Here is an 18336-nt window from a genome sequence, read left to right on the forward strand (position 1 = left end):
CACAGATAGGCCGAGACCCAGGTTCTCAGATTGGAGAATTTCATCAGTTTACATGGTGATGCTTAGATGGTAGTGTTTTTTTGTTTTCTTGTTATTTAAAAAAAAGAGAGAGAACCTAGGGGAGAGAGAAAATAAGTTTTAGTGGAAGAATGAAATGAACAGGGATTTGAATTGGGTTGAGAACATTGGCCCTTAATATGTTGCCTTATGAGAAGTGGTATTTTTTCAAATAGAAGGATACTAGGAATTTTGTATATTCAGTTTGATAAGTAGTTTGCTGCTAATACAAATATATCTACAGCTGCACCCAGAAGATTGATGTTACACAGTTGAATTTGGTCCACACATAGCCGCCTTCTACATGTTAATCCCACCTGTTGTACTGAAGGAGTACTTTCTGAGATAGAATCTATCCCTGTTTTTGTTCTAGGCCAGGAGTTGGCTGACTTTCCATCAAGGCCCCAGATAGTAAATACTTTAGGCCTTTTTTTTTTTTTTTTTTTGTAGGCCATGCAGTCTGTGTTGCATCTATTCAGGTCTGCCTTTGTAGCATAAAAGGAACCATAAACAGTACAGAAATAAAGAAGTGTGGCCGTGTCCCAATAAAATGTAATTTACAAAAATAAGCCTGGGTCCAGCTTGTAAATTGTAGTTTGCCAACCCCTGTTGTAAGCCATCAGCATTTTCTCTTTGGAACATTTGGCATTTCTGGTTAGTTTCCCAGTGGTGGCTGGTTGCAGATGGAAGAAAGAGGTACCTTGTCACTTGCAGCTGCTCTGCTGTATTGAATGGCTTTTCTTGATGATGGTGTGGGGTAAGTGGATGACAGGAGCTTTAACTGAGAAAGAGAGTTAGCTCTTTAATTCTTTAGTTAGAGTTAAAAAAAAAAAAAAAAAAGGCTTGGTTCCCTTCTCCATTACAACCCATATGCAGGTGGTCGACAAATTCTAGCAAGTTTACCTTTGAAAAGTCTCTGGAATTAGGTTGTGTGTGTGTGTTTAATAGAAGTACTTATAACCTCTTGGCTGGAGCAGGGTAATACCTTCTTATCACTCTCTGCTTTTAAGGGTTCTTTTCTCTAATCCATCAACTTCCGCAGATGTTGCCAGCTACCTTTCTAAAATGAAAGTGTTATGGCACACATCTCTGCCTATAAAAAATTACACAGTGATTCCCAGTCATTCAGAATAGTGGTTCTTAACCACTTTTTATTTCTGAGTTCCTTTGAAAATCATTTGATAGCTACAGATCCAGGAAAATGATTTTGTGTGTGTGTGTGTTTATCACACAGTTTTCATACTTTGGGGAGCAGGGCATTTCATGGCCCTAGGGTTTAATTCGTGATCTCTCAGTTAAGAAATCTTGATTTAGAGAGTAAAGTGCATGTTTCTTCCCAGGCTGTTGTTAATATTTTGTGATCTTCCTCCAGTCTGTCTTCATAGATTATTCATTTCTGTACACACACGCACACATACATGCATGCACACTTTTTCTGCAACACATTAACCAGCATTGTCCTGACATGCCAATTTCTTCCATTCTTCTGTCTTTGCAAGTATTATTTACTCTTTTCAAGAATGTCCTTACCATTACCCTCCATCTGCCCAACATTTGCTTGTTAAGGCTCATCTCAAATATCAGGTTCTCTGTGAAAGCCATCCTCACCTTTCCTCCTTGACAGACATAGTAAATATGGAGGAATTATAGTGACTGAGACTTGCAGAGAAACCTTCCCTTTGGAAGGGAAAGGTATGGATAAGGATGGAAGAAGGAAAATTCTAGGAGAGAGTTCCTTACTCATAAGAGATATTCCTCCTCTTAACCTCCGTGAGCCTCAGTTTCCTAAGTTGAATGTAATAATATTTATCTCAGGGGGCTATTAAAATAAATGAAGAATGTCTCAATCCCTACAGCACCTCAGTCTTTATGCAGGCAATTCCCTTCCTCTGGTCATTGGGTGGCCCCAGGATACAGGAGCAAACATCTTCGGAGATCCAGTACTCTTGGTTCTTAATAAAATGTCTGAATGGAAAACTAGGCTGTAAATCTAGTAATACAAGATTGCTTGAAATCCTTCTGCCAAAATTGTGGTAAGGTGTGTGTTGTAAGCTACAAGTTGCTATGCTAATATTTATATTGTTACAGGCATTGCTGCTTTTAAAAGGCCAGTGGGTCTTTGCTATTAAAGTATGTGATGCTTTTTTTTAGCTAGTCAGTTGCTGCTAGAATAGAGCCCCATCTTTCGCAAATTAACACTTATGGTTTTCACTGTTCGGTGAATGACTGGGAGGGTGTATAACCTGATAATTTGTAATTTTGCTGGGCACATATTGGTCCTAGTCTGCCACTGGTAGGCACATTTGTTATTCTCTGGATTTTTTTGTGTAGAAATTTTTGATGCGAGAACTGTTTATGCTGCAGGAGGCAACTTGTTCTGGTGATCAAAGAGAAGTAGAAGACAGTACATCTAGAAAGAGGAATTTGGAGTAAATTGTAAGATTCTGTGGTGGCTTAATAAATTCATGATGTAAAAGAGTCTGCTTTGCAACTTGCAAATAACTAGAGATTCAGTTCAGTTCAGTTCAGTTGCTCAGTCGTGTCCAACTCCTTGCAACCCCATGAATCACAGCATGCCAGGACTCTGTCCATCACCAATTCCCGGAGTTCACTCAAACTCATGCCCATCAAGTCAGTGATGCCATCCAGCCATCTCATCCTCTGTCATCCCCTTCTCCTCCTGCCCCCAATCCTTCCCAGCATCAGGGGCTTTTCCAGTGAGTCAACTCTTCGCATGAGGTGGCCAAAATACTGGAGTTTCAGCTTCAGCATCAGTCCTTCCAATGAACACCCAGGACTGATCTCCTTTAGGATGGACTGGTTGGATCTCCTTGCAGTCCAAGGGACTCTCAAGAGTCTTCTCCAACACCACAGTTCAAAAGCATCAATTCTTCGGCGCTCAGCTTTCTTCACAGTCCAACTCTCACATCCATACATGACCACTGGAAAAACCATAGCCTTGACTAGATGGACCTTTGTTGGGAAAGTAATATCTCTGCTTTTGAATATGGTATCTAGGTTGGTCATAACTTTCCTTCTAAGGGGTAAGCATCTTTTAATTTCATGGCTACAGTCACCATCTGCAGTGATTTGGGAGCCCCCAAGAATCAAGTCTGACACTGTTTCTGTTTCCCCATCTATTTGCCATGAAGTGACTGGACCAGATGCCATGATCTTAGTTTTCTGAATGTTGAGCTTTAAGCCAACTTTTCACTCTCTTTCACTTTCATCAAGAGGCTTTTTAGTTCCTCTTCACTTTCTGCCCTAAGGGTGGTGTCATCTGCATATCTGAGGTTATTGAGATTTCTCCCAGGAATCTTGATTCCAGCTTGTGCTGCTTCCAGCCCAGTGTTTCTCATGATGTACTCTGCATATAAGGTAAATAAGCTGGGTGACAATATACAGCCTTGATGTACTCCTTTTCCTATTTGGAACCAGTCTGTTGTTCCATGTCCAGTTCTAAGTGTTGCTTCCTGACTGGCATATAGGTGTCTCAAGAGGCAGGTCAGGTGGTCTGGTATTCCCATCTCTTTCAGAATTTCCCACATCATTTCAGGGTTTTTAAGAATCATTGAAAGTCTGTTGGAGTAAAAAAAAATTAGTTATACTGTAATGTGCTGTATACTATAGTAACATTCTCAAATTTGAGGATATTTCAAGATGTCTTGGGACAGATCACTGTTAAACATTGAGGATCTGTTGTACTTGAAGTAATTACACAGGTACCCATTTGTTGAGGTTTATGAATTCAACAGGAATGTCTTTCTATCACTGTGTATGTGTATGTGTGTATATCTTCTTAATGAGACTTGTAAGATCCTGTAATTTAATAGTCCCATTTATAAGGACTGTCTTTTTATTGCCTCCAGTCCAAGCTTTTGTTTTTACTGTGGCAAACGTTGCCCTTTATACCACCTTCTCCAGACGCACTTCCTGATGCTTCCCATGACTCTTTTTCACATTTTACCCTCTAATTATATTGTACTCCACTATTGGCGGTTCCCTGAATGCCAGTGACAAAGGATTTCACTGTCCCTAGCCTTTGTACATGGTGTTTTCCTTTGTCATCATGTTTACCTAATGAACTTCTGTTAGAAGTGAAAAGAGAGAAACCAGATATTTTACCCTCTACCACTCCCACATTTCCACAGTGCTTAAACATCCAGTTAAGGATTAGTAGGAAGAGGGTGATTTGGCATTGTAGAAAGCACCAAGGATTAGCAAATAGAAGGCTTGTGTTTAAGAGCTACCTGTCCCTTTAATGATGTGAGCTTGGCCAGATCACATGACCTCCCTCCCATTAGATTGTTGTCTAGCTGTAAAATCAGGAGATTGGAATAAAGCAAAGGGTTAGCAAACTCACCCACTCCTTCTTTCCTTTACTTCCATTTTTCTTCCCTCCCCTTTTTATTCTTGCACATTTGAAGGATACAGTGGTTTCATGTTGCTTTATAGTAAATTACTACAGCAGTGATTCTCCTAGGGAGTTGGAAGGATAAGGGCATTCCCTGGGTTGAGAGGGGCAAATATTAAAATAAAGGAAGACCTGGAGCTTTTGAATGTACTCCAAGTGGAGATCTCCAAAGTACCTTTCCACCTCTTAAATAATGTTCATCTGTGTTATTCTTGGTAGTAGGTAGCATGAGGCAGAAATATTTGAGGGTTTATGTAGCTTAGTTCCAGAACACTGTTCACGAGATCGGTTCTGGCTCTGAGGTTGAAAGTGACACTAAATAAATGGCCACTAACGCCATCTATTGGTGGAAAGAGTTATACTTTTTATTGGAAACGTACCTTATTCTTTGAAATTTTGCAAGTTGAAGATTTTGGGGACTTCCCCACTGGTTCAGTGGTAAAGAATCTGCCTGCAGTACAGAGACACAGGAAATGCAGGTTCAATTCCTGGGTTGGGAACATCCCTTGGAGGAGGAGATGGCAACCCACTCCAGTATTCATGCCTGGAAATGGACCGAGGAGCCTATTGGGCTGCTGTCCATGGGGTCACAAAGAGTTAGACCTGACTGATCATACACACACTATGAAATGAAGATTTTAAGGCCAAGAAGGTTTTGTATAACTCGGAAGAACTTGTAGGATTCCCTCCACTTTTTACTTTGAAAGACTTTCAAACCAAAAAGAAAATTATGAGAGTAGTAAAGAAAGCTCCTGTTTACCCTCTATACAAATTCACCAATTTTCAACATTTTGCCCTGTTTACTTTGTAATTGATTTATTTGTCCCTCATACACACATATATGCTGTTTTTCTGAAATATTTGGGATTAGTTTTCATACCTCATACTCTTAATACTTCAATTATATTTCTTAACAGCAAATTTATTTTTTTATATAACCACAATATAGTTATTGAATATAGGAAACTGATACAGTACTTTGATTTGCAGTCTGTATTCTGGTTTCTGAATTGCCCCCAATAACGTCTTTATAGCACTTATTGTAGTCCAGTACAGCGGGTGTAGTTATCATGTGTCTTGGTGTTTTCTTTCATTTGTAATGGTTCCTCGGGTTTTCTTAGTGTCTCATAACAGTGGCATTTTTAAAATACTGCATCTGTAGACCATACTTCAGTTTAGGTTTGCCTATTTCTTTGAGATTAGGTTCAGGATATGGGTGAATTTAACTCAGATGACCATTATATCTACTACTGTGGGCAGGAATCCCTTGGAAGAAATGGAGTAGCCATCATAGTCAACAAAAGAGTCCGAAATGCAGTCTTAAAAATGACAAGATGATCTCTGTTCGTTTCCAAGGTAAACCATTCAATATCACGGTAATTCCAAGTCTATGTCCTGACCAGTAACGCTGAAGAAGCTGGAGTTGAACGGTTCTGTGAAGACCTACAAGACCTTTTAGAACTAACACCCAAAAAAGATGTCCTTTTCATTATAGGAGACTAGAATGCAAAAGTAGGTAGTCAAGAAACACCTGGAGTAACAGGCAGATTTGGTCTCGGAGTACAGAATGAAGCAGGGCAAAGGCTAATAGAGCTTTGCCAAGAGAACGCACTGGTCATAGCAAACACTCTCTTCCCACAACACAAGAGAAGACTCTACACATGGACAACACCAGATGGTCAATACTTAAATCAGACTGATTATATTCTTTGCAGCCAGAGATGGAGAAGCTCTATACAGTGATCAAAAACAAGATGGAGAGTTGACTGTGGCTCAGATCATGAACTCCTTATTGCCAAATTCAGACTTAAATTGAAGAAAATAGGGAAAACCACTAGACCATTCAGGTATGACCTAAATCAAATCCCTTACGATTACACAGTGGAAGTGAGAGATAGATTCAAGGGATTAGATCTAATAGACAGAGTGCCTGATGAACTATGGAAGGAGGTTCGTGACATTGTACAGGAGACAAGGATCAAGACCATCCCCCAAAACAAGAAATGCAGAAAAGCAAAATGGCTGTTTGAGGAGGCCTTACAAATAGCTGTGAAAAGAAGAGAAGCGAAAAGCAAAGGAGAAAAGGAAAGATATACCCATTTGAATGCAGAGTTCCAAAGAATAGCAAGGAGAGATAAGAAAACTTTCCTCAGTGATCAGTGCAAATAAACAGAGGAAAACAATAGAATGGGAAAGACTAGAGATCTCTTCAAGAAAATTAGAGATACCAAGGGAACATTTCATGCAAAGATGGGCTCGATAAAGGACAGAAATGGTATGGACCTAACAGACGCAGAAGATATTAAGAAGAGGTGGCAAGAATACACAGAAGAACTGTACAGGAAAGATCTTCATGACCCAGATAATCACGATGGTGTGATCACTCACCTAGAGCCAGACATCCTGGAATGTGAAGTCAAGTGGGTCTTAGGAAGCATCACCAAGAACAAAGCTAGTGGAGGTGATGGAATAGTGGAGAGCTCAAAGCCAGTTGAGCTCTTTCAAATCCTGAAAGATGATGCTGTGAAAGTGCTATACTCAATATGCCAGCAAATTTGGAAAACTCAGCAGTGGCCACAGGACTGGAAAAGGTCAGTTTTCATTCCAATCCCAAAGAATGCTCAAACTACCACACAATTGCACTCATCTCACATGCTAGTAAAGTAATGCTTAAAATTCTCCAAGCCAGACTTCAGCAATACATGAACCATGAACTTCCAGATGTTCAAGCTGGTTTTAGAAAAGGCAGAGGAACCAGAAATCATATTGCCAACATCCGCTGGATCATGGAAAAAGCAAGAGAGTTCCAGAGAAACATCTATTTCTGCTTTATTGACTATGCCAAAGCCTTTGACGGTGTGGATCACAATAAACTGTGGAAAATTCTGAGAGATGGGACTACCCGACCACCTGACCTGCCTCTTGAGAAATCTGTATGCAGGTCAGAAGCAACAGTTAGAACTGGACATGGAACAACAGACTGGTTCCAAATAGGAAAAGGAGTACATCAAGGCTGTATATTGTCACCCTACTTATTTAACTTATATGCAGAGTACATCATGCAAAATGCTGGGCTGGATGAAGTACAAGCTGGAATCAAGATTGCCAGGAGAAATCTCAATAACCTCAGATATGCAGATGACACCACCCTTATGGCAGAAAGTGAAGAGGAGCTAAAAAGCCTCTTGATGAAAGTGAAAGAGAGTGAAAAGTTGGCTTAAAGCTCAACATTCAGAAAACTAAGATCATGGCATCTGGTCCAGTCACTTCATGGCAAATAGATGGGGAAACAATGAGAAACTTTATTTTGGGGGGGCTCCAAAATCACTGCAGATAGTGACTGCAGCCATGAAATTAAAAGGCACTTACACCTTGGAAGAAAAGTTTGACCAATCTAGACTGCATATTAAAAAGCAGATACATTACTTTGCCAACAAAGGTCCATCTAGTCAGAGCTATGGTTTTTCCTGTGGTCATATATGGATGTGTGAGTTGGACTATAAAGATAGCTGAGCTCTGAAGAATTGGTGCTTTTGGACTGTGGTATTGGAGAAGACTTTTGAGAGTCCCTTGGACTGCGAGGAGATCCAACGAGTCAATCCTAAAGGAAATCAGTCCTGAATATTCATTGGAAGGACTGATGTTGAAGCTGAAACTCCAATAATTTGGCCACCTGATATGAAGAACTGACTCACTGGAAAAGACCCTGATGGTGGGAAAGATTGAAGGCGGGAGAAGGGGATGATAGAGGTTGAGATGGTTGGATGGCAACACTGACTTAATGGACATACATTTGATTAAACTCCAGGAGTTGATGATGGGCAGGGAGGCTTGGCATGCTGCAGTCCATGGGGTTGCAAAGAGTCGGACACGACTGAGCAACTGAACTGAAATGAACTGTGCAGTTGCAGCTCAAGTACTCTTAAGGGGTGTGTCCCAGAGTATCCCATGAGAGACACATGATGTCTGTCTGCTCCTCAGGTCAAGGTGTTGTCCAGTTTCATCACAGTATACTTGCTTATTTTTCCTCTCGCAGCTAATAAGCAGTCTGTGAGAAGACACTGGTTTTTTGGGTTTGTTTTTTTGTTTTTTTGTTTTACTTTTCAAAAATTGAAGTCTTTGTGGGAAAATTTAAAATATACTGGTAAGCCAAAGTTAGGGAAAACTTGATGTGTAAACCTGGAGACAGCCGCATTTTAGTCTGTGTTGGTACAAGTTCTCTTCTATGCTGCAATGATAATGACAGCCGAAAGGGATTATACCTCAAATACCCGTTTTGTCACATTGCTTTATTGATTTAGCAGTAAGTTGTGGACACTTCTGCATGTATCATTGAGGATTTGTTCTTTAGCGACTGCATGGTGTTCCATTGCCTATGGATTGTTGAGTGGTGTTCAATCAGCCTCACATTTCAGGTTTAAGAATCTCCTGAATGTCCAGGCTGTTTAATTGTCCTCCTTTTTATTTATTCCTTTTTGAAAAAATCTTTTTGGCTTGTGGGATCTTAGTTCCCTGACTGGGGATTGAACCGAGGCCCTCGACTATGAGACCGCAGAGTCCCCACCACTGGGCCGCCAGGGAATTCCCTGCCCTTGTCTATAGACCCTTTTCCCTCGTGTCTTAAGGGAGGCTCTGCTGTACTGTTGCCCCGCCTGAAATCTTGGCTTGGACATAGAGTTCTGATGCCTGCCTTGCTCCTGCCACACTGACTCACCATGCTGTTTTTCTCTCCCACTGTTTGAATACTAACAGGCTGAGTTCCTTTCTCTAATCATTTCTAGGCCTACAACGACACACTTTTGCCAAATACGTAAATGTACTTCTGATTCAGTTGACTTGTCTTTATGCTTTATTTGCTAATATTGTGCAGTATGTTTGTTTGGTTTTTTTTTATTCAAATAACATATAGTCTTATGAATTAAATGGAGGTTTACAGGCTAGTCTTCTGAGTTGAGCATCTGACCAAAATGCACACAGACCCACCAAAACACAAAAACAGATGTTTGAGGGACAGTGTATCTTTTTGCCTGGAGCGTCCGTTCTGTTAATGGAATTTTGGGCCAAGTCATATAGGAGATCTTGGAGCTCTTTATTATTATTATTTTTTAATTATTTGACTGCGCTGGGTCTTAGTTGCTGTACACGGGATCTTCGATCTTCCTTGCAGCACGCACGATCTTTAATTGTGGCATGTGGAATCTCATTCCTTGAACAGGGATCAAATCTGGGGCCCCTGTATTGGGAGCGCAGAGTCGTAGCCACTGGACCACCGGGGAAATCCCCTCTTAAGTATTAGAATCTTGGTAGATTATCTTTATGAACATTTTATGCTAGAGATTAAGTATAACCTTTAAAGGCATTACTTAATAGATTTTTCCCCTTTAATATCTGATTTGAAAGCCTCTCCTCCCTTACAGATAGATAGTTTTAGGCCATTTAGGTACACAGAAATACAACTTTTCTGTGCACCGGTGGGCCAGTTTATAAATGGTTCATCCCATTATATGTACAATTTAGTAGAAATGCAACAAAATTATATCTGAAAAACTTATATTGAGTCTTTAGATGTGAGGTTTAAGTGGGCTAGTTTGTTTTCATCATTGCCTGTAATGTATGCTTTAACCCTACTTCAGGAAGGCTGTTAAAGTGGCAGTGTGCTAAGTGAAATACTTTTCTGCTATCCCTGTCTTCTTCCTTCTAATTTAAGGTCTCAGCTTACTTTGTTTTGAAAATAATCTTTCTCACACATCTTAAATATGTATCTAAAATATTTCTAAATAAAATACATGCCTGGAAAAAAACATAGAGATGTTTAAACTTAAACAATAATTTGGTAAGTGATCAAGTAAACAGTCTTGCTAGGAAACAGTTTATTAAGTTCTTTTGACAGAAGATTTCTAAATATGTAGATTAATTTAAACACTGTCTTTTTTTTTTCCCCCCGCAACCTGGGTGGTGTGTGGAATTGCTAAACCTGTCTTTGTGGTTGGCTTACAGTGATTGAAGCTTCTCCAGCACATCTTGTTTTTCTTACAGTTTCAGGGTGTTCTTGTCCATGTGAATTACTGTTGTTTGAAAATGCTTGTTATCCTTTGATTAAGAATTAAGTATAGCTTAGAATATTTTATCACTTATTCTGCACTACTAAGGACACATGGGATAATTTCAGTGGACTTTTGAATAAATTTATAAAATAATTTATAACATTCATGTTTAATTTACACTTGGAAGTTAGTCAGCCAGCATGCAAAGTGGTGTCTCTCCTAAGAGACCTCTCATCATTAAATGCAGTGATTTAGTGTTGCAGACTGTTTTGTAGGTTTATCTCCTTCTTGTGCTGAAAGATAGCAGTTATTATTACATAGCACTTCTAAGAATATTTTTTATGTAAAAAAATTTTTTACTGTTCAGTAAATTTCCAGTGTACTTGTGTCTTAACATATGCTTTCAAAATGGTTCATTTAGAGGCATAGTTTACCATTTTTTCTAATTCATTAATTTATATTGTAATTTTCACATGCTTCTGGAATTTTAAAGAAGAGTCATTTGAGATCTGCCTCTTCCTCTCCTTTTGATTTTTTATGGGTTTTTTTTGCGGGGGAAGGGGGTGAGTTGCTTGTTTTTATGTTTGTTTTGTTTTGTTTTAAGCCCATCACTGATAGATGGACTTTGAGCCTCTGTCTAAATATTAGCAAAGTTCCTTGCCCAACGCAACGCCTTACAGCTGGCTGGCAAGTGCCCAAGCTAGAATTTGAGCCCAGGGCTTTCCAACTCCAAAATTTGTGTTCTTGCTATTATACTCACCATTTCTACATGCATTGAGTTTTTCCTATTTGATTACATTTAATTCTCCCAAAATCACTTTGAGGTACACTTTATTGTTTCTTATTACTATGCATGAGTTGTCAGTCTTGTCCGACTCTTTGCAACCCATGGACTGTAGCCTCCAGGCTGCTCTCTTCATGAGATTATTCCAGCAAGAATACTAGAGTGGGTTGCTATATCCTCCTCCAGGGGATCTTCCTGACCCAGGGATCAAACTTGTGTCTACTCCATCTCCTGCACTGACAGGCAGGTTCTTTACCACTGAGCCACCCGGGAAGCCCATTGTCTCTTATTTATACACAGAGAAATCAAAGTTCAGAGATTACATAATTTACCCAACAGCACATACCTAGTCAAAGTTCTAGAATTAGTATTAATATCTTATGGTTTTCCCACTGAACTACTCTCACAACCCCTCAGGGTGAGTGAAGCCAGTGTTCACAAATGAATATGAATTTTGTTAGAATTTTTTTCTCTTAAATGTCATCTGAAGTTGCCATTTTCACAGCATCAGGGATTCTGAATTAGAAGCTGGTGATGGAGGGTGAAGGTGATGGCAGTTAAGGGGATAGAGTGTGATCAGGGGATTTTTATACAACTGGGAGACTAGGCGAGGGTCCTGGAGAGCAGAGATTGGAGAAGCCTGGGTAGGAAAGGGGTCTGCACGTCATTTCAGGTGCTTCGCTGTTCTTGGCAGAAGGTAAGAGTGTGTTTTTTACTACTCACCTTCTGTAAAGCTCAGTGGCATACCCCTGGCATGGTAATCCTTGAAATACTGGTTTTAGTTTGCTAAGGTCATTTCCCTACTCAGAAAACTTGAATGGTTCCTAGCGCCTTTCCTTTACAATCTAAATTCCTCCTTTTAATGGTTGAGACCATCTGCAGTCTGGTCCTGTCCCTTCTTTGAACCTTTTCAGAATAACTCAGAAACGTTGTCCCCACTAAGCAAGTCTGTCCACATCATACTTTCTCTCTGGGCCATGTTTGCTTTTAAATTTGCACCCTTGGTGGTGGTGTTTTACTTCCCCTTTCTCTTCAAACCCTTCAACCTGTCTTATTTGGTAAACCTAAAGATATTTCCTCCTCTAGAAATCATGTGACTCTTGAAGCTGAATCACTGTGTAATAAGTTGTAGTATTCCCTGATTTCTTCTGTTTCCCCTCTAGTCATGTTACAAATCTGCTCAGAGGAAGAAAAAACTTTTAGATTCTCTTCTTTGAACGCCCCCTTCCCTCATTGTGTCCCCCTACCTTCCCTCTCCACTCCTTTGCCCTCTCTTTTTTACCTCCTCCCTCCCCACCCCAAGTTTTTGTTCTATCTGTGCATCAGTTTATCCATCTTTGCTGTCTTTTGTTTTTCTGTCCATCCATCCTCCTTCCCTTTTTCTTCTTCTAGCTGCCTGTTCCTACTGTGTAAGCTTAGGCAAGTTACCTTTCCACTCATCTCTAAAAACAGGGATATAATGTAATAACTTTGTAGGATTTGTTTTGATCATTGAGTGAATTTTTAGTGGAAAAGTGCTTAGAGCAGGAGCTACTGGATAGCAGGCACTCCATAAATGTTAGCTTTGATTTGTTATTGTTGCAGTGTTTTGTGTATTTCAATGTATAAAACAAAATGATAGGATTGTCTATAAAAGAAGTAATTTTTTTACATAAACGCAGGTCATTATTTTAAAAAGTTATTAAATAGAGGTTAATTTTAAACTTATAAACACATTGACAATCTAAAATCACTAATCATCCTAATCACAGTTAACGTAAATATTTATATTTTGATCTTGACAGTGAGAACTTATTTTCGGACTTCCACATTGCCTGGATTGAAGGAATGTTACTTCTGACAAATTTTGTTTCCTTCATCTGCTTTGGGTTCCAGGAGCCTCATTGGCTTGTTTACGTATTTTATGTGAATATCTCGTCTTGAAGGTCTTGGACCTTGCTGGTAGTATAAATTCAATTGCTGTGTTTATGCTGGAGCATGCCTAGGATAACAGATTTTCTTTTCATTTCGTAGGCACCCTCCGCCAGCCACCATATTAAGCCCAGGCAAAGACATGCAGGTACTTCTGTTTCTGTACCAGAATTTTTTAATAAACCATCTTATCACTGATTGGGTAGACTCTCAGTCTCTCTGGTTTTATTCTAGTTAAAATTGTGTGTGGATGGGGTAGAGAGGATAGTGTGTGTGTCTCAGTCCTCATCTCTTGGTTGCTTTTTCTGTTCAACTGGTGTCAGAGTCCAAGCCCCCATCTCTAAATATCCCTTGTTGTCATTTTTTAGCCATGTTGCTAGAAATAGAAATGTGGTGTGTTTTTTTTTTTTTTTTAAAAACCACAGCTGCGCCAGCTCATCATTGCTGTACTTAGGCCCTTCTCTAGTTGTGGCGAGTGGGGGCTGCTCTAGCTGTGGATGCATGAGCTTCTCTTTGCGGTGGCTTCTCTTGTTGTGGCGCACAGGCTTAGTGGCCCCACAGCATGTGGAATCTTCCGAGACTGGGGATTGAACCCATGTCCCCTGCTCTGGCAGGCGGATTCTTAACCACTTAACCATCAGGGAAGTCCTGTATTCATTTAAATGTGTATATTATTGTGTGCACTGATTATTTGATTGCCATTATGCCGGTATGTTTATTGTTAATTGGACATTTATTTAATGAAAACAACTGCTTTGTTCAATCATTGATTCATGTTTCACAGATAGGTGCTTAAGTTAGGCAGTTAAGGTCAGTATTGTGTTTATGTGCCTGAGTGCAAAGATGAAAAATCATGGTTTTTCTGTTGTGTTTTATTTTCAATATGGGTCCTCGACATCAAGAAGCTCAAAGTTCATTATGGAGAGATACATCAATCAGTGAGAAAACAGAGCAATAGAATTTTGACAAAAGAGCAGTGGAAGCATAAAGGAAGGAGACTAATGACCTCTTTGTGGGAGGCATTGGGGAGCTCATATAACCCTGGATGGATGTATATCATAACCTCTTTCTTTTTATTTCTTTTGTAATAACTTGAACTTGTTATAAACAAAAACCCAAAGATAATCTTGTTTTGTGCTCTAGTAGAAATGATTTGAAGAGGCAACCACATTCTTTACTAAACTTCTCTCAAAATGGCTCAGTATCAGTCATGTCGAAGACAAAATTGTCTTTTTTTGTTACTCATCAGTGTTTTTTGATGGCTGTAATTATTAAAACAAAGTATTGGGGGATTTGGGACTAATCTCTAATTTTCTTAAATAAAAAAGAAGGCACTGAAAGTTTAGCTGTCACACATGCTGAAAGTGCTGTGGTATACAGGCCATTCAAACCTTTTGCCTTCCATGTGAAAATAAAGTGTGTGTCGCTCAGTTGTGTCCAACTCTTTGCAACCCCATGGACTGCAGCCCACCAGGCTCCTCTGTCCATGGGATTTTCCAGGCAAGAGTACTGGAGTGGGTTGTCATGCCCTCCTCATTGTCATTTAAAATGTGTCTTTAATATTTATTTAAAAATAAATTTTAAAGGAAAGCAAGTGCTATGACGTCTTATAAATATTGAGTTTCTATTATGGTGTTTTAATTTCACCATATTGCTTTTTTTTCTTATGAAATTTATATGATCATAATAAGATTTAGGTTCTGTGGTTGAAGTTGTCATTTCTATTTTCATATTTTTCCTTATAATTGTCTATTTGAATTTTTTAATGTGATTATGTACAAAGGCATTAAGGTCACTTTTGGTTTTCACTGTTGTAAATAGTGTTTGTTTGAATAACTTTTAATCTATGTAGTTTTTTCTCCTTCTCCAGAGTTTTAGTGAGATTAATTTTTGTTACTGAGCATTTAAGCCAGCATGTATAAGCGTATCAATTCTGTATTATCTGAATGTTTCCAAAGAAATTGCGCTAATGAATTGCATTTCACTATTTTCTTTATAGTTGCTTAACTCTTCTAAAGTATATTTTGTAAAATTACTAAGTGTTTTTAACATAATATTCCTAGTGATGATAGCATAAATTATTTTAGAAAAGAATACATAACTGGTATTATGATAGGAGATTAATTAGTGAGAAGTTGTCACTTTAACTTTACCCTCTCGGTATTTTTGTTTTGAATAAAACAATTTTCTCTCCTAAAAAAATAAAATGAAAAGTATTGGGCTTCTTGAGAAGGTGACGGGTTAGGAGACTGAATGATTTTGCCTCTTTTTTAATAATCTGGTTTGGGCTTCCCTAGTGGCTCAGCTAGGTAAGAAACCACCTTCAATGTGGGAGACCTGGGTTCGATCTCTGGGTGGGAAGATCCCCTGGAGAAGGGAACAGCTACCCACTCCAGTATTGTGGCCTGGAGAATTCCATGGACTGTATAGTCCCTGGAGTCGCAAAGAGTCGGACACGACTGAGCGCCTCCACTTTCTCTTTTTTCTTTCTTTCTTGTGACCTCAAGCAAGGAGCTAAATCTGCATATTTCAGGTTTTGTATTTGAGGATTATATTGCTTGGAAAGAAGCAGTATTGATGTTTGGGGATTATATTGAAGCACTATGCCTGTCTGGAGATTTAAACCCTTCTAAAGGACAGATTAACAGTTTTTAGAAGTTTCAGAAGAGAATAGTAGGAAATAATTTAACTAAGAAAAGCGCTTCTGTGATGTTGGTGTTTACTGTGAATGATTGTGCTGTTTATACATAGTACTGGGAAAAGTAAATAATATTAAAGCATGTATTTATCTTATCCAATTTGAACATTTTTGTGTGCAAAGCACAGAAATGTATTGAGGCACATGTTGTAAAAATTAACCCATGCCTGTTTCTTGGGACTTGCAGTGTTTTTATGGTATTGTATGAGGCTTTGTTGTACTTGAACGCTGTTAAATACTATTGACGTGTAGTACATTTGTACGTGATTATTAGAATAAGACTTTCATTAAGGTATGCTTTGCTGCCTTTCATTTCACATACTGGTTTTGAATATGACAGCTTTCATTAGGATATTTGAATTACTTTTTAATTAAATGCAGGCAGAGAGAGTGATTCTTTACTGTCAATAGTTCACAAATGTATTAGTGTTTACTCCTGGTATATTACCTGCTTTTTAGTAAATATTAACCATGCTGCTGCTGCTGCTAAGTTGCTTCAGAAATGTCCGACTCTGTGCGACCCCATAGATGGCAGCCTACCAGGCTCCTCTGTCTACAGGATTCTCTAGGCAAGAGTACTGGAGTGGGTTGCCATTTCCTTCTCCAAATATTAACCATAAAATTTATTTATTTGATATGTAAATTAGACTAAGGATACATTTCTTTTAACGATTTGATGAATTTTTCTTAACACTAGGGGGCACTCTTGATCTATGAATTCGTATCTAAATTAATCAGGTGCAGAATGTGGAATGAAGTTAAAATTGAAAACATTTCATTGCAAACTGAATATTGCCTTCAGAAAGAATTCGAATTATCCAGTTCATTTTGCATAGTAGCATAAATATAAATGATTCTTAGTAAGATTCTTAAGAATAAACAAAGTTTATAAAATGAAATACTGTAGATTGGAGGACTTTAAAGTATTTATGTGCTCTATTCCTTTCCACATTGGTTTTCCAAATGATTATTTTAAAAATCATTGTTCCTAATATATTTCTAATTAAAAAAATTCTATCACAGTGTTTTGCTCATAGCAGGTACTTAGGATATATCTGAAGAAATGAAGATAAATTTAGGATGTGACTGAAGTCTGCCACCATTAGTAAAAATTTTTAAGCATTTGAAAACCAGCAGCGTGTTTTTGCTACATCTGGGAAACATAGTTTAGGCATTCTCATTCATTGTTTCTGCCATCAGGATATTGCTGATGCCCACCAACAAGTGTTTTGTCAGAGGAATAGTCCTAAGATTTTTTTTTTTTAGTTAGAAGATTCTCTTGAATTTAAGCTTCGTGTGGATTCAGTAGCGAGTAGGCAGAACATGCATTATTATAACAGCACTCTTCACGTGTGTCAGCACTGTTTTAGGTGCTTTACATGTATTAATCTCTCATCACCACTCTGTGAAGTAGGTACTTCTATCTCTGTTTTATAGGTAAGGAGATTGGGCACAGAAAAGGTAAACAGTTCACTGGGTTTAAACTTAGGCAGTTTTGTCCTGTAGTTTGTGCTTCTAAATCGCTGTCATACATTGCTTTTCCAGAGAGAGGAAACTTAGCATTTCAAGCGAATTAGTATTTCAAGCTCTGGTTAAGTGGGTATAATTTTATAATGTACAGCATAGGGAATGTAGTCAGTAATATTGTTAATAACTCTGTGTGGTGACAGATGGTTACGAGCCTTATTGTGATGGTCATTGTAATGTGTAAAAATATCAAATCCCTATGTTGTATAGCTGAAACTAATAATGTAAGTCAATTATACTTCAGTAAAAATAGATACAGTTTTAAATACCTAATTGATAGACACTTATTTCTCTTCTGGAAAATATCATAGAAATTTAAAGTTTGAAAGGGGCCTTACTCTGTTTAGAGGAAGAAATTGCCTCCCAGATAGATAGTTACCAGTATACCCATCTAGGAGGCAGTTTCTTTGTGGAAAGGGATTAGAATCACAAGTAAACATTTTGAGTTTCAGTAAAGTAGAAAAAATATGGTAACGTGGAAAAAATATTTGACAAGAATTTCAGATGGCTTGAATTTTATTCTTGACTCCTCATTTACCAGCCTGTGTCCTCAGAGACAGTGTCTGTGTTATGAGTATAATGAAATCCTCCTTAATTAGCCTTATGGTCATTGTGAAGATTAGTGAGATAATGGATTGAGGCTATCCAATAAGCTTTAAAGCCCTATACAAATAAATATGTATATCATATATTGTGTTATTTTTATAACATGTGATATCTTTATAAATAATAATTTGTTTTTAATTATTTGTGATATCTTTGTCAACTATCAACTTATAAACTTTGTGACTGTAGACTTTCAGCAATGCTAAACTTACTCAGTATGGTTGCTTTAGGGATGTCATTTAGATCTCTAAGACATTATTTTGTTAGGCCATGTGTTACTTTGCAAGATTTTTTT

At 38.4% G+C, this 18336-nt stretch overlaps 1 protein-coding gene across 3 annotated transcripts in view; it reads left to right on the forward strand.

The window, feature by feature from the left end:
* The window catches only part of RALGPS2 (Ral GEF with PH domain and SH3 binding motif 2), a 159927-nt gene that overhangs the window by 22758 nt on the left and 118833 nt on the right, over positions 1-18336 (forward strand). Inside the window, exon 2 of one of the 3 annotated variants that reach the window (XM_018060648.1) lies at positions 13313-13358. The exons of the other annotated variants lie outside the window; for them this stretch is intronic. The gene's annotated coding sequence lies outside the window, so the exon portion shown is untranslated. The remainder of the gene's footprint in view (positions 1-13312; positions 13359-18336) is intronic. 3 annotated transcript variants of the gene reach the window in all.

The sequence above is a fragment of the Capra hircus genome, chromosome 16 (assembly GCF_001704415.2).
Source record: "Capra hircus breed San Clemente chromosome 16, ASM170441v1, whole genome shotgun sequence".
Classification (NCBI taxonomy): domain Eukaryota; kingdom Metazoa; phylum Chordata; class Mammalia; order Artiodactyla; family Bovidae; genus Capra; species Capra hircus.